Below are 16311 nucleotides of genomic sequence, written 5' to 3'. Positions count from 1 at the left end.
AATAGAATTTGAAAATACCTCAGCGTGTGAGTCAAGGCTCAACTCACCACTCGCAATATGAGCTGATTTTTTTTGAAACACAGAAATTGAAGAACAAAAATGGAAAACACCTCAGCGTCTTGAGGTTCAACTCACCTTCGCAATATGAGCTGATTTTTTTTTGAAAGACAGAAATTGAAAATACCTCAACGTGTCTTGAGGCTCAACTCACCTCTCGCAATATGAGTTGATTTTTGACAAACAAAAATTGAAATTACCTCGGCGTCTTGAGGTTCAAATTTCACCTATCGCAATATGAGTTGATTTTTTGAAAAATGAAATTGAAAATACCTCAACGTGTCTTGAGGTTCAACTCACCTCTCGCAATATGAGCTGATTTTTTTAAAGACGAAATTGAAAATACCTCAACGTGTCTTGAGGCTCAACTCACCTCTCGCAATATGAGTTGATTTTGACAAACAAAATTGAAATTACCTCAGCGTGTCCTAAGGCTCAACTCACCTATCGCAATATGAGTTGATTTTTTTGAAAAACAGAAATTGAAAATACCTCAACGTGTCTTGAGGCTCAACTCACCTCTTGCAATATGAGTTGAGTTTTGACAAACAAAAATTGAAATTACCTTAGCGTGTCCTGAGGCTCAACTCACTTCTCGCAATATGAGTTGATTTTTTTAGAAACATAAATTAAAAAAACGAAAATTGAAAATACCTCAGCGTGTCCTGAGGCTCAACTCACCTCTCGCAATATGAGTTGATTTAAAAAGCAGAATTTGTAAGGCAAAATTGAAAAATAGAAATTGAAAATACCTCAACAGCCTAAGGCTCAACTCACCTCTCGCAATATGAGTTGATTTTGAAAAATGTAAATTAAAAGCGTAAATTGAAAACAAAATTAAAAATACCTCGGCGTGCCCCGAGGCTCAGCTCACCTCTTGCAATATGAGTTGATTTTTGAAAAGTATAAATTGAAAAAACGGAAATTGAAAATACCTCAGCGTGTGACCTGAGGCCCAACTCACCTCTCGCAATATGAGTTGATTTTTTTGAAAGATAGAAATAAAAATATCAAAATACCAAAAGATGTCATCTGGTGGAACTCAGGTGTCCTTTCCTTTGGTTCAGTACAGCTATCATCGAAATCTCTTGTTCTGCTGAAATACATGTATATGTCATGCATGATGTTATCATGAAATGCACATGTTTGCCTTAAATGCCTTTATGCCTACATGATCATGCTATGTGCCTTGGGCTTGCTTGTCATATGTCCCTTTCTGTCATGATTTTTGATGATCTGCATTCATTGCTTTGACTCTTGACTTTCTCTTCAGGCCCTGTACCCATCCTCTAGCTTCACGACTAATCTGCGTTTCTCAGATATCGCTCTTTTGCCCCTGGTTAAAGTTTGTCCTTGCTTTGAGGCTCTTGTACTTATCAAATTCTTGTCTGGGTAATGCTTAGCACTTCTTTTGTTTAGAGTATGTCATTTCACTATTTATCATGTAAATGAACCACATAATGAGATGCATGAAAATGGTCAGGTAGGGACAAAAGGATACCTCACATTTATTCATTTCAAATGTAGCAAACAAAGAAAGTTAATCAATGATAGTAAAAAAAAGTGTCATAAAGAGAAAGGGGATCGCATTTCAATAAATACAAATGCTCTAGATATTCAACGCATGAACTCTTCCACATTCCTCAATCAAGAATCTTTTCGAGCATAGCTTTCTTGCGTAAGAGATTTCAAGTTTTCAGAAATGCTTCAAATACTGTAGTCTCTCTGTTTGACCCACCGTCCAAAACGCCTTGCTTTTTAAGCCAGTGCTTGCTTCATTAGAATGCCCTTTAGGGTTTTCATCCTAATCTTTTGTGTTAATCAAGACGTCCTTTTCGGGTTTTCACCTTGATCCCTCTCTTTTCTTTTTTTTTCTTTTTTTTTTTTTTTTAAGATGCCCTTTTCGGGTTTTCATCTTGATTTTCCTTTTTTAAGCATAATATTTCTTCACAGCATATGAATTCACTGGATGCGATAACTCCTTCCCATCCATCTTAGTGAGAATCAAAGCTCCGCCCGAGAATGCCTTCTTTACGACATATGGTCCTTCCCAATTTGGTGCCCATTTTCCTCGTAAGTCCTTCTGTATTGGAAGAATCTTTCTCAGCACGAGTTCTCCTTCGTGGAATTCTCTTGGCTGTATTTTCTTGTCATGGGCCGCGATCATTCTCTTCTGGTACATCTGTCCGTGACAAATTGCCTTTAAACATTTTTCTTCGATGAGGTTTAACTGGTCATATCGAGCTCGAACCCATTCTGCCTCCTCTAGTTTCGAATCCATTAAGACTCGTAAAGAGGGGATCTCAACTTCGATAGGTAGCACAGCTTCTATTCCATAGACTAGAGAGAAAGGAGTTGCCCCCGTAAATGTCTATACAGATGTGCGATATGCATACAAAGAAAATGGTAGCTTCTCGTGCCAATCTTTATATGTCTCAGTCATTTTTCCAATAATCTTCTTAATATTCTTGTTGGTCGCTTCAATGACTCCGTTCATTTTAGGCGATAGGGTGACGAGTTATGATGCTTTATTTGAAACTGCTCACACACTTCCTTCATCATTTTGTTGTTCAGATTCAAGACGTTATCTGAAATGATTCTCTCAGGCAAACCATATCGACAAATGATTTCCTTTTTCAAAAATCTGCAAACTGCAGTCTTTGTCACATTGGCAAACAAAGCAGCTTCTATCTATTTTGTGAAGTAGTCAATAACCAAAAAAATGAACCGGTGTCCATTAGAAGCTTTTGGGGAAATTGGCCCTATAACATCCATGCCCCACATAGAAAAGGGCCACGGAGAAGTCATGACATGAAGGGGCGAAGGGGCTACATGAATCTTATCGCCATAAATTTGACATTTGTGGCATTTTCTTGCAAAACTAATGCAGTCGCTTTCCATCGTCAGCCAGTAGTAACCGAGTCTCATAATCTTCCTGGCCATAGTGAAACCATTGGCATGTGTCCCACAAATTCCCTCGTGGACATCTTCAAGTATTTTTCTGGCTTCAACAGCATCTACGCATCTCAAGAGCACTTGATCTTTTCCTCTTTTGTACAGGATGTTCCCATTAAGAACAAATCCCGCTGCCATTCTTCTGATTGTTCGTTTGTCATTCTCATTTCCTTGTTCAGGATACTTTTGGTTCTTGACATATTCTAAGATATCATGGAACCATGGCCATCCATCTGGCTCTTTTTCAATGCTGAAACAATGTGCAGGGATTTCATATATGCTCATTTGAAGAGGCATTATTTCATTTCTCTGCTTGCTTTGAACATTGAAGCCAAAGTGGCTGTGGCATCACCAATTGGTTTTCTTCTCGTGGGAGGTAATTAAAAGTTATTTCTTCGAATTCTTTAATCAGCTCTGCCACTAGATCACTGTATTTGACTAGTTTCGAATCTCTCACTTCCCAATCTCCACAGATTTGGTATATCACCAAGGCTGAGTCTCCGTATACCTCTAAAGTTTTGATGTTTCGTCTAATTTGTGCACGAAGTCCCATGATACAAGCCTCATATTCTGCTATGTTATTGGTACAGAAAAAGTTTAGCCTGGCAGTGAGTGGGTAATGGTTTCCTTCTGGTGATACTAAGACTGCTCCAATCCCATGCCCCAATGCATTCGATACACCATCAAAGCTCATCTTCCATGACTTTTCTTTTGATGACTCACATTCTTTTTCTGTAATGCACATCAAGTCTTCATCTGGGAAATCAAATCTCAATGCCTCGTATTCCTCCGTTGTTCGAGCTGCTAAGAAGTCAGCTATTGCGCTCCCTTTTATTGACTTTTGGCTCACATAGACGATATCATATTCTGATAGTAAGATCTGCCATCGTGCCATTCTTCCTGAGAGTGCAGGTGATTCCATCATGTACTTTATTGGGTCCAACTTTGAAATTAGCCATGTCGTATGATACAGCATATATTGCCTGAGTCTCCGAGCTACCCAAACCAGAGCGCAACAGTATTTTTCTATGGACGAATACTTTGCCTCATATTCAATGAACTTTTTGCTGAGGTAGTAGATCGCCTTTTCTTTCTTTCTGGACTCGTCATGTTGCCCCAGTACGCAACCCATTGAATTCTCGAACACAGTCAAATACAATATCAATGGTCTTCCCAGCATTGGTGGTACTAGCACTGGAGGACTAGAAAAATACTGTTTTATCTTGTTAAAAGTCACTTGGCACTCCTTGTTCCATTCTCCGGGATTATGTTTTCGAAGGATTCGAAAGATTGGGTCGCATTGGTTGGTAAGTTGAGCAATAAATTGGGCGATGTAGTTTAATCTCCCTAAAAATCCTCTGACTTCCTTTTGCGTGCGCGGAGGTGGTAACTCTTGAATGGCTTTTATTTTATCTGGATCAACTTCAATGCCTCTCTCACGACAATGAAGCCAAGCAATTTTCCTGAGGTAGCCCCAAACGTACATTTGGCCGGATTGAGCTTTAGCTGGAACTTTCTCAGTCTGTCGAACAACTTCTTCAGGTTCACTACATGCTCTTCTTCCCCTCGGGATTTAGCAATCATATCGTCGACATAGACCTCTATTTCTTTATGCATCATGTCATGGAATAATGTCACCATAGCCCTCTGATATGTTGCCCCAGCATTCTTTAACCCAAATGGCATCACCTTGTAGCAGAATGTTCCCCACATTGTTACAAAGGTAGTTTTCTCCATATCCTCAGGGGCCATCTTGATCTGATTATACCCCAAGAATCCATCCATGAAAGAAAACAATGAATGTTTTGCTGTGTTATCCACCAACGTATCAATGTGTGGTAAGGGAAAGTTATCTTTGGGACTTGCTCGATTGAGGTCACGATAATCTACGCACATTCGTACTTTGCCGTCTTTCTTTGGTACCGGAACTATGTTGGCCACCCACTCTGGATATTTGGAGGTTTGTAGGAAGCCAGCATCAAATTGCTTCTTGACTTCCTTTTTTATTTTTAACAACATCTCAGGTCTCATCCGTCTTAGCTTTTGTTGAATGGGTTTGCATTCTGGCTTCAATGGGAGCTTATGGACCACTACATCTTCATCCAATCCTGGCATATCCTAATATGACCATGCGAATACATCTTTGTACTCACGGAGCAAAGCACGCAAATTATGCCTGGTGCCCCCTGAAATAGAGGTCCCAATCTTCACTTCTTGCTTCCTTTCTTTAGCTTCCAAGTTTATTGTTTCAACAAATTCTTGATGAGGCAAAATCTGTTTATCCTCTTGTTCCACCATTCTTAGCAAGTCAGGAGACGATACATAGTCTTCAGCATTTTCTTCGGCTTCGAATTCTCCTAAACAAACAGCCTTCTCAAAATCGATTTCAGGACTCGTAATGGGTTTGTTCATGCAATTGATATCTGAGCACCTGAAAGTTGAATGGAAAAGGAAACTATAGAGGGTCATCCAAGTATTGAAACCAACAAACTGAATGTTATGGTATGGCATGAGGCAAATGTAAAGATAGGCTATGAAATGATTATGGAATTAGTGATAATGCGAAAAATCGTAACAAAATGCATCTTCATTAATATTCATTTAAATGATAAAGAGCGAATGCAAGCTCTTACAAAAGAATTCTATTATATCTAAGGACATAACAGAATGTTAACGTTTGAGCATTACTTTGAAGACTTATAAACTACAAGAAGATCCTCGGCAGTCCAATTGTTCAACATGAAACCCGAGGGACAAGGGCGTATCTTTGAGACTCCTTTATTCGCGTCAGCTCCTTTGTCAATAACATTTATACTGATATTCTGAAAACCCTCTTTGATCCTTAACATTGTGGTTTGTGCACTATACTGCCCTAGGTATATCATTCCTGCAGACGTAAATGTTCTTGACAAATGAGGGAATTCCATGGGCTCCCATTCTGGTTCTCGGCCTAATGTTTTCGCGATCCTTCTTTCCTGATCTTTCTTCCACTGCTTTCTTCTTTGACGCATGTCCGTCTGGAACCCTAAACCGATCGAGCCTTGTGGTGTAATCGCTTTAGAGCCCCGACTATTCCTTGCGAGATATCTCTAAACCTCTTCTCGCCGAGCTCCCTTCCTATAGTCAACTTGACACCCATTCGGTATTTCTACGCTTTGGCATCAAATTCTATTTCCTCGATTACAAAAGTGGCATTGACAAATTCAAGGGATCGGAAGGAACATTCCACTGCGTCTTTGCTTACTTCAAGATATGGCGCATCAGCAGAGATAGATGCGATAATGTCTTCTTCTCCCTCGACAGTGACCAAACAACCATCCATGATGAACTTTACTTTTTGATGGAAAGAGGATGGAACTGCTCCAGCAGAATGGATCCAAGGCCTTCCTGTAAAGCGATTATACGAGGGTGTGATGTCCATGACTTGGAACTCGACATTGTAAATGTAAGGGCCCACTTCTAAAGGGATATCAATCTTTCCCATAACTTCACGCCTTGTCCCATCGAATGCCTTTACCGTGAATGACAGGGCCTTAAATAGGACAGATCTATCGGAATTCTAGAAAGCGTGGCCAAAGGCATGACATTGAGTGCCGAGCCATTATCGATAAGCACATTCGGTATTATGTAGCCCTTGCAACGCGTCGTAACATGTAGTGCTTTCACGGAGCCTCTACCATTGGGTGGTATTTCGTCATCACTAAAAGAAATGAAATTATCCGCATTCAAGTTATTCACCCATCTGTCCAGCTTCTCCATGGATATATTGTTTGCCACGTAAGCTTGATTCAACACCTTCAGCAAAGCGTTCTGGTGTGGCTCCAAATTTAGCAGCAAAGATAAAACCGAGATTCGTGCTGGTTGCTTATTTAATTGTTCCACCACATTGTATTCACTGTGTTTGATAAATTTCAAAAACTCTTGTGCTTCCTCCTCATCCACAGGCTTTTTAGTTTCTTGCACGGGTGGAATTTCTTGCTCGACTTCGGCCTCATGCATCACTGCTTTCCCTTTTGCTTCCAAATAACGTTCTTCTTCACTGGTTCGACCTCTTTCGAATAACATCTTCCACTTTGGGTAAAATGACCTACCTCTCCAACATCTCCAGTTATGGCTTTGAGCATTTCATCTTCCGGTGTGACGATATTGATGTCATATTTCCATGGTACGGCTTTGTTGTCCTTGTACGGGAAAGGAGACGGTACTTCGATTATCATTTTTGGTTTCACCGGCTCTTTCGTCGTGTTGTAATAAATTATTAACGGTTGATCCGTGCTATAAGGGAGACCTGATGACTGGTTGTCAGAGGTGCATACTTCTCTTTCGTTGGTCTCTTCCCTCTTGTTAAGGACCTTAATCTCCTTATTATCCATCCGGTCTTGAAGCAACCTTTTAAATTCCTCACACGACTGAATGACGTGTCCTACAATTCTATGGAAATTGCAAAAACTTTGACCTTCTTCTCCGAGAATTCTATCGGGGTGACAAAGCAATCCTTTCTTAACCAGTACCTCTCAGATTTTCTGCAGAGGCGTCCTTATTTCCGAAACACATCTTCTGACTTTCCATTCGTCCTCTTTCCCCACTGTGTTCACATTCCCTTCAGCATGGTTAGGGAATGGGTTCCCAATTGCGTTACTGGCACTATCAAACCGTAGGATACCCGCGTCAATGAGTCCTTGAACTCTCCTCTTAAAGGCTAGGCAATTCTCTGTGGAATGCCCCTGGTTCCCCGCGTGGTATGCACAACTAGCGTTTGGATCGTACCGCTTTGGGTATGGAGGTTTAAGGGGTGCCATGTAATGGGGAGAAATCAGCTGTTTCTCCAAAATTTTTGGGTACAATTCCCCATACGACACAGCGATAGGAGTAAATTGCGGTCTCTTGGGATTAGGGCTTGCTGGTCTTGGTTCGTTTCTAGGCTAGCTTTGAGCGGGTACCGTGTTTTGTGGGAATGTGGTGACGGGTCTTTGGTTGTTCGTGGCATATAAGGGGGTAGGAAGAAGGTGGTGCTTGGTAGTAAGGAGTTTGAGGGGGATAATAGAAATTTGGAGGTGGATAACTTCGAGGTCGGGGTTGGTTTGGATATGGATTAGAGGCATAACGACTTCCCATTCCCACCATGTGGGCTTCTGGTTCTTTCTTCTTCATGGGTGCTACCCTTCTTGAACTTTCTTGACCTTCCATTCTACTGCTCTTGACGGCGTTCTCTATAAGCTCACCGGATATTACAATATCCGCGAAGTCCTTCGTGGCGCTTCCCACTAGTTTGTCATAAAAAACGTCTTTAAGGTGTTGATAAAAAGGACGGTTATCTCCGTTTTCGTTAGTGGGGGTTCCACTTGGGCTGAGACGTTCCTCCATCTCTGCGCGCATCGCCTAAAAGTTTCGAACGCTTTTCTCCATCATTTGTAAAGTCATCCGATCAGCACCATATCTGATACATGCTTGTACTGCTCACAGAATGCCGACGCCAAGTCTTTCCAAGATCGGATCCTTTCCTTACTGAGCTGGTTGTACCACCGAAGAGCCGATCCTACTAGATTGTCTTGAAAACAATGTACAAGTAGCTTATCTTTGTTCACGTAACCTGTCATTTTTTGGCAAAACATGACAAGATGTGCTTTTGGACATCTTGTCCCATCGTACTTTTCGAAATCAGGCACCTTGAACTTCGGAGGCAGGATTAGGTCAGGTACCAAACTGAGTTCTTTAGCACCTAGTACCGAGAAGACTTCAGTGCCTTCTATTGCCTTGAGTCTTTCTTCCAAATTCCTATACTTCTCTTGAGCCTCGTGATCATCTATTTTTAGCTTGGCTATTTCGACTGGATCATCTAAATCTGGAACTACAGGATTGGCAGGGGTTGCTCTGAGATTTGATATAAATGTTCCTTGCCCTAGATGAGCAAATGGCATAGGTCGTTGTACCAAGCCTGTGGATTCCCCTTGAGTATACCCTCTTTGTGCTACGTGGGCATGTGGTGGAGTGAATCCTGGGGGATAGAGTGGATCCTAGTCATGATTAATTCTTGATTGAGGTTCCATACTGTCGGGGTTCTGCATGGGTCCTTTTTCCTTTGACCAAAACTGATATCATCTCCATCATTCTAGCCATTTGATCCTTTTGTTCAAGTGATTCCTCTCGAGATCTTACTATCAAACCCCTCGTTTCTTGCTGTGACTTAGCCAGTTGTTCTTGTAATTCCTTCTGGACTCTTTCCATCCTTTCGATTCTTTCATTGAACCCAGCCTCTATTACTCTAGCTTGTCGACGCGTTTTATACGAATGGCGTGGTTCCATATTTGAAGTGTTGCAACTGCGAATTATATGATTCTAACCTTAGCGAATGATTATGGGATATGTATATGCAATGAATAGATGAATGGATGCAAAAAAAGGCATTGATTCCAATTCAATTTCATTAGAAGAACTTCACTAGAAGAAAATTTTCTTTACATAGAACAGATGATTACATATACGACTTCGCCCTAATGCCCAAAGTCTTAACTTTCCTAAGAAGCCAAGCTAAGCTTCACCTCGATTCGATTCGACTCGTACTTTAAGCTCAATATATCAGCCTGAACTGCCAAGGTTTGCAAGTGATCAGCTATCTCCCGAACCTGAGCTATAGCTTCGCCCATGACATAGTCTCTATCTCTAATCTGGTTTTGAGAGTGGTGAAGCTGTTCTCTGTAATGGTCGTTGTTTGTCTCAAGAAGTTCCACTCGAATTTTGCTATCTCGCAGTGCGGTTTCGAGTTCTTCTATTTTCCCTTTCAACTCTTCGATCCTGCTTAGACTAGCCTTTAGCTTAATTATCGAATTATGGCTACGATGTTGCTGAAGTAATCTTTCCAATTCAGCCACCCGAGCTCGTAACTTCTCCTTTTCATTTTGGGTTTCTAACAAACTCTTTTTCAGAGTGTCCTCTCGTATTCGGGCATCTTGAAATCTTTTCTCCCAATGGTCGGCTCTAGTCTTTTCCTCTTTAATCTCTTGACACGATTGCTCTGACGTTTTACCTAATCCGGTAGTTTTTATTGTTATACGAAGCTTCTTGTAATCGGTTTTCAGACTATCTAAATCTTCATCGGCCTTGACTTTCCTTTCCTTAACTTCCCGGCCTCTAGCTTGTGGATATCGACGTCTAACCCCAACTTCATTTTATCTTCTTCTAGCTGCTCTATCTTCTTCCCCAACTCCGAGTTTCTTTTCTCAAAATCTTGCTTAATGATCTCTAACTCGGATAGGATGACCCGTAAATGCTCCTCTATCGGTTGTGTGTTCCCTTGATTCTGCCTAGGGATGTTGTCGTTGACTCTCCTACCCCACCACCATTCATACTCGGGGGTCGTCATCGGGCCTGCAGTGAATCCTTTCATTCTTCGAGTTTGGTTCTATGCATCTGATATCTCGCGAACCCTCTTTTTATAATTGTTGTCTTTATAGGGGAACTCACATTGTGCCAACCCTTGTGTCACCGGTATAAACTGCCTTGATCAATACTGCCTTAACAACATCAGTGGAGCGTATCCAATGGCTCCCCATATTCCAGCCAGAGGGACCCAGTCAAAATCACCGCACCTATATAAGATCTCGTCAGGAATCAACCACGGAGCCCTCCATTCAACGTCTTCGGTCCGTAATTTTAAGAGAATAGTTATCCACCTCTCTTCGGAGATGTCGTCCCGCCTCGATGTGGCCACTAATTCTCTTAATGGGGAATAATCCTTAGAGAATACCCGATAGGAGACCTTCTCCACCTTCCAAAAATGACTGTGGAACCAAGCCAAAAGAAGCTGTGTGCAACCAATAAATCTTCCCTCGCCCGCTCTCCAGCATGTATTCAAGGATCGGAAAGTTTCTGCTGGATTTTCGGGACGGGTGTGGTACCTTTATCAAGTCGATAGAATAAATCTGAGATGGCTTCATCTATGTGTCCAAGTGCTTTAGGAAAGACGATCAAACCGTAGAGACTTAAGGCAAAAACATCAACCCTTTTCTTCGAATCCGGGTGCACAAGAATAAAATCCCTCAAAATCCTCCAATGAATACATTTACTATCCCCTTTTTGCTTGATGCGGGTCGTAACCCATTGCTCGCTCATCCCCGTGATATTCATCAATTTCTTCAAAAAGGGAGGGACATTAACAGGTCTTGAATAGGCCCTATCAGCCTGAATCTTCGGGCAATTAAGTAATGCCATGTATTCCTCCACCGTAGGTACTAAATCAACTCCTCCGAAAGTGAAGCAACTGTAAGCAGGGTTCCAAAATTGCGCGAGGGCCCGGAACAAGTACTTGTCCACCTTTACATCGAGTAAATAGGGTAGGTCAGAAGTTACAAAGAAAAGAGTTGTTTGACTTCGCCATTCCAACTATTCCATATATCCCTTAACTCTTGTAGGTCGCTCGAGTCACATCGATGCGAGTGAAATCCCACAACTCCGATTCATATCCCTCGGTCAAACTATCTCCTTTCTCCTGCTATGCGTTCTCTCGCACCACACTCGGACGGTCGCATTATCCTCTATTCTATCAAGAAATCCTTTTTCCATGCTAAACTCTTCTAATTAGTAGCCGAACGTAAATCAACACCCTTTTATGATGAAATGTCATGCGAAAATGATCAAAATACAACAAGTTAGTATTATATACAAAGAATGAATTCAAAGCAAATAGTGAGTAAATAAGCACCTAATCGTAACCACTAGGGTTTGGTGTAGTTCTACCTAGGTAGGCTCCTAGGGCTCATTACATGTAGTTTGGTTCTAAAGTAAAGGTACCGAACCAAGAGATTCCTCGATCCTCACCCATTATAGGTTCATACTGCACCGAGTTCGATTCTGGGAATACATTTCCCTACGGCTATACGGAGGTGAAAACCCCACGAAGACGCAGGTATGGATGTATCACGAAAGCGATCCACTATCCTATACGGAGGTGAAGACCTCACGAAGGAGTAGTTTTTCACTTCTACTTAAGAGGGTGAAATCGACCAATAATGCGATGCGATATGCAAAGATACCTCAAAGAATTAAACCACTTAAAGCAAGCATATTATGAAGAGAGTCGCGAAAATAACAGACAACATGCAATGCAGTAAATTTAAGGCTCGACTCTCGAATTCCCCAGCGGAGTCGCCAAGCTGTCGAAACCATTCTTTTGAAAATGGGGATCGACTTTGTTTGAAAGTGAAAATTAAAACGGGAGTCGCCACCAATCTTTTATCAGGTGTGATCGGATCACCTTTGTTTTAATAAATCAATTTTAGTTTACTAAAATAGGGCCTTTGGTCTACGAAACTTGAGAGAATGAGTTCGGGAGTCGGTTACGTGCGAGGAAGGATTAGCACCCTCAACACGCCCAAAAAATTGGTACTGAATTGATTAGTTAGTGTCTTAATGTCGAAAATTAAAAATCGGGAAGGGACTTGAAATACGATCTTTTCTATTAATGCTGATTTTAAAATTCTTGAATTAGCTTAAATCGATTTGTTTAAAGATTTCCTTATCTCGAGATATCGGAGTATCACATCCCGTAAGTTAGGACACAATACAATGAATTCCGAGCACAAGGTCGTCTTTTAATTTAAATTGAAATCCGTGCATTTCAAAACTCAAAGGATATTTAGCTATTTAGAACCAACAAGAGAACCGAAACCCGTAAGTTAGGGCACAATTCTTCGATGTTCCAAAATGCGAAACATTGCCTTATTTATTGAAATTAGTAAAACATGAATAAAAATCTTTAAAGTAATGAACAATGTAATGATATAAAATAGGCGGAGACAAAAATAAACGAGTTGGAAATACATTGAAACAAATAATAAATATGACAACAATATTAAAACAATAACAATGCATGCGATATATTAAACGTAATAATAGTATCCAATGTGAAATAAAAACAACGAATATATACATAATAAAGATATTAAGAGTATGTACGTAAAATATATATATATATATTTATAAATAGTAATAGTGTTAGAAATATACTATATATAGTGTTTGAAGTATATACATAAAATAGTGAAAATATAACTAGTAATGTTAAGATATATATAATATATACATATGTATGAAATAGATATAAAAAAAATATGTACATAATATAGTGTAAAAAAATACATACATAATATAATTAAAATATATCCATAAGATAACATGTAGAAAAAAAAATATAAATAATATAGTATTAAAGATATATACATAAAATAGTATAATATATATATACGTAATATAGAATTTAGAATATACCTAATATATTAAAAGAATATATATAATATAATATTAAAAAATATAATAATAACAAAAAAAAGAGAGGGAGAGAGTGGGTGATTTCCGGCCACAAGGCCGGCCACCATCCGGTCACCAGGCTGCCGTCGGCCACCATCGGTGCCACCGTACACGGCAGCCGAACCTCAAAAAAAACTTTTTCGGTAAAAATGGGAAAGCTTCCTCCTTTTATTTTTACTTTTGTATAAAAGAAACAAAATAAAACTGAAAGGAAAATAATAAGCAAACAAAGAACTTAAAACGAGAATAGACCAAGAAACCTCTTTTGCTTTGATATTTGGTTAATCTCAAAAAAAAAAAACTAGCCTCTCCAAAAACTAGCCTTTACAATAACTCTTCTCCTTGATTACTCTCAAAAAACCTCTCAAAAATCCTTTACAATAACTTTCTCCCCCAAAACTTCTTCCTCACCTAAATACAAAATATGAGAAGGCTTATATAGCCATTTACAAAATATTTTTTATTGTTTATGTCTTCATTTGTAGGTACAAGTGGTGGTGGAGCAAGTGTGGCTAATGGAGTAGGTGGTGGAGCAAGTGTGGCTAGTGGAGTAGGTGGTGGAGCAAGTGTGGCTAGTGGAGTTGGTGGTGGCAAAGGCTAGGATTTAGTTCAGAAAAGTTTAGGTTGTGGGCTAGGTTTTTTTTATTTTGATTTGGGCTTAAGGTTTGGGCCATTGGGGTTTTGATATAAATTGGGCTTTGGGTAGTTAAGATTTTGCGTTTTGGGTTTAATTTTGGTGGGTTAGGTAAGGTTAAATTGGGTTTTGATGTAAATGGGTTAAAATTGGCCTACAACACTAACTGTTGGAAAAAAAATGGATATTTTGGAAGCTTTGAGGCATATTATCTATTAGTAAAGGTAGAGATTTGGATCATAAAACTATGGTTTTATATTATACTCCATGAGACCTTTACAACGGTATATCACATGCTCAAAATGGTTGAGTGATGAATGAGAAATTGGTGTTCAAAGTAAGCCACTTGTGAATTATGTTGAGGAAAATGGAAAGCTTAGTCCCACATTGGTTAGATATCAAGAGTGAAATATGTTTATATATGTGAACCAACTTAGTGATTATAAAATGACTAAACTAATACTCTTCCTCGAGTGTAGGGAGTGCAAATCCAAACCTATAAGGGTTGGGCAAACTTGCACCACGTGGGCGACGTGAAATGTCCAGACTGGTCGGAGTTTCTAGGCCTGTGGATATTATCATCTTTAATTTTCCTCAACGGAGCTTATTTTTTGGGGATCAAAAAGAGTTAATGCCTTTAATTAAAATGTTAATTTAGGTTTAAATGTCTCCTTGATTCACAGAACGTTTTGGCTCCATTAGTCAAAGATCTCCAAAAATTCTTCCCATGAATTTATTTTAAAAACCAAATAATCTGATAGAGAAGTGACACATTGAAATTTTCCAAGTTTTCAAGATATCTTTTCCCTACATATTTCCCAATTTGTTTTCGGTGATGAACGAAGGCAAGGCTACTGTTCATTGACCACTGCATCGTGCTACTACCGCGTTCATCTTGTTGTTGTATCTTGGGAGACAGTCAACCACTGTTTCTCCAGCACTGAAGGAGCGGCTGAATCTGTCTTAAGAATACTATTTGTACAGGCCTCAACTACCAGTACAATATTTCAATTTTATTTTATTTTCTGTATTCCAAATTTATATATATTGTTCTTATTCGATCTTGTGATTAATATAAAACTTTATATTACTATTATTTTACTAACATTTGTGCAACACCAACTTCAAGCATATTTAGAAGGGCTGTGTTGGGGGTATCTTATGGACCGTCTTAAGTGAGAGGTCACCATGAGGTGCTCCCGACGATGACACGAATTACTCCTCGTGGAGGGTTATCTGTGAGTCGCATTGTGTCTCGCTACGTGTCACACTCGTGTAGGGAAATAACAATACATTTCATCTCATGGGAACTATTGATCACATTTCAGTTTGGCCTCTTACCGAAAAACATCATGGGTCAAGTTCAACATTGTAGGGTGAGTTAGATGAGATGAGGCCCCAGGGTACTTCTCATCTCACAAGACAGATAAGAACAGCTTTTTGAACATTAATAGACAACGATTTCCACGTTTTCCTAATATTTCGATTATAATGAAAATATCGTCTCAAAAGCTCTAATTGAGATGCATCAACAAGGAAAGAAATTGAAGCAGCTCAAAAGAGCGTATATAAGTGACCCTTAAAACCGTGCAGTGTAGAATTAGATATATATAATTCATGCAAACACCGTGTAATCAAATAAATTAATAGCATCCAACTTTAGAACAGTTTAAATTTATGCTGAAAGCCATCGAAATCTTTGATAATTTCTCTTAATAAAGAATGACTGTAGATGGGGCAACTTGAAAGACTTTGAAGTCAGCACTTTTGGACAAAGATGGACTAAAAAACCCTTTTAACTGCTCCCTTGTCTACTCATTTTGTGAAAGAAATTTGTCAATTCAAAAAGAAGAGAAAATGGAAGAAAAATAAAGAAATAAATCTTTTTGTTTTTTAATAAAGCTTGTAGTAAAACCAGACAAGTAAAACATAAAATCATGTGGGTGTTATATATCCATCAATTTGGATTTTCATCATTATTGCATATCAGTAACTTTACTCTATGTAATCATAAAAAATAGAAGCTGACAGACTGACATAGTTTAATGTAAAACCAACTTTTCTCTGTCGATCCTATGTTTTATAGAAATCTTTTGCTCTAAATTTTCAAGTAGTGGGTCAACTACACCTGTTCATAACTTTTTTTTTTTTTTTGCCATCACATCTGTTCATGACTTAGATAATAAATTAATAATTATGATGATTGTATCAAAGGTAAGATTATAGTCTCAATCTGTAGATTAATAAAATATATTCAAATTATTTCGAATTTAGGAGATTTAAATTTAAGATTCAAATTTTAAAGTAAATCATTATAAACTCAGATTATTTCAAGTTATTTAATCGAATCATTTCAAGTTTCC

The sequence above is a fragment of the Gossypium arboreum genome, chromosome 9 (assembly GCF_025698485.1).
Source record: "Gossypium arboreum isolate Shixiya-1 chromosome 9, ASM2569848v2, whole genome shotgun sequence".
Taxonomy (NCBI): Eukaryota; Viridiplantae; Streptophyta; class Magnoliopsida; order Malvales; family Malvaceae; genus Gossypium; species Gossypium arboreum.
The sequence above is the reverse complement of the archived record's forward strand: the minus strand, read 5'-3'. Positions refer to the sequence as shown.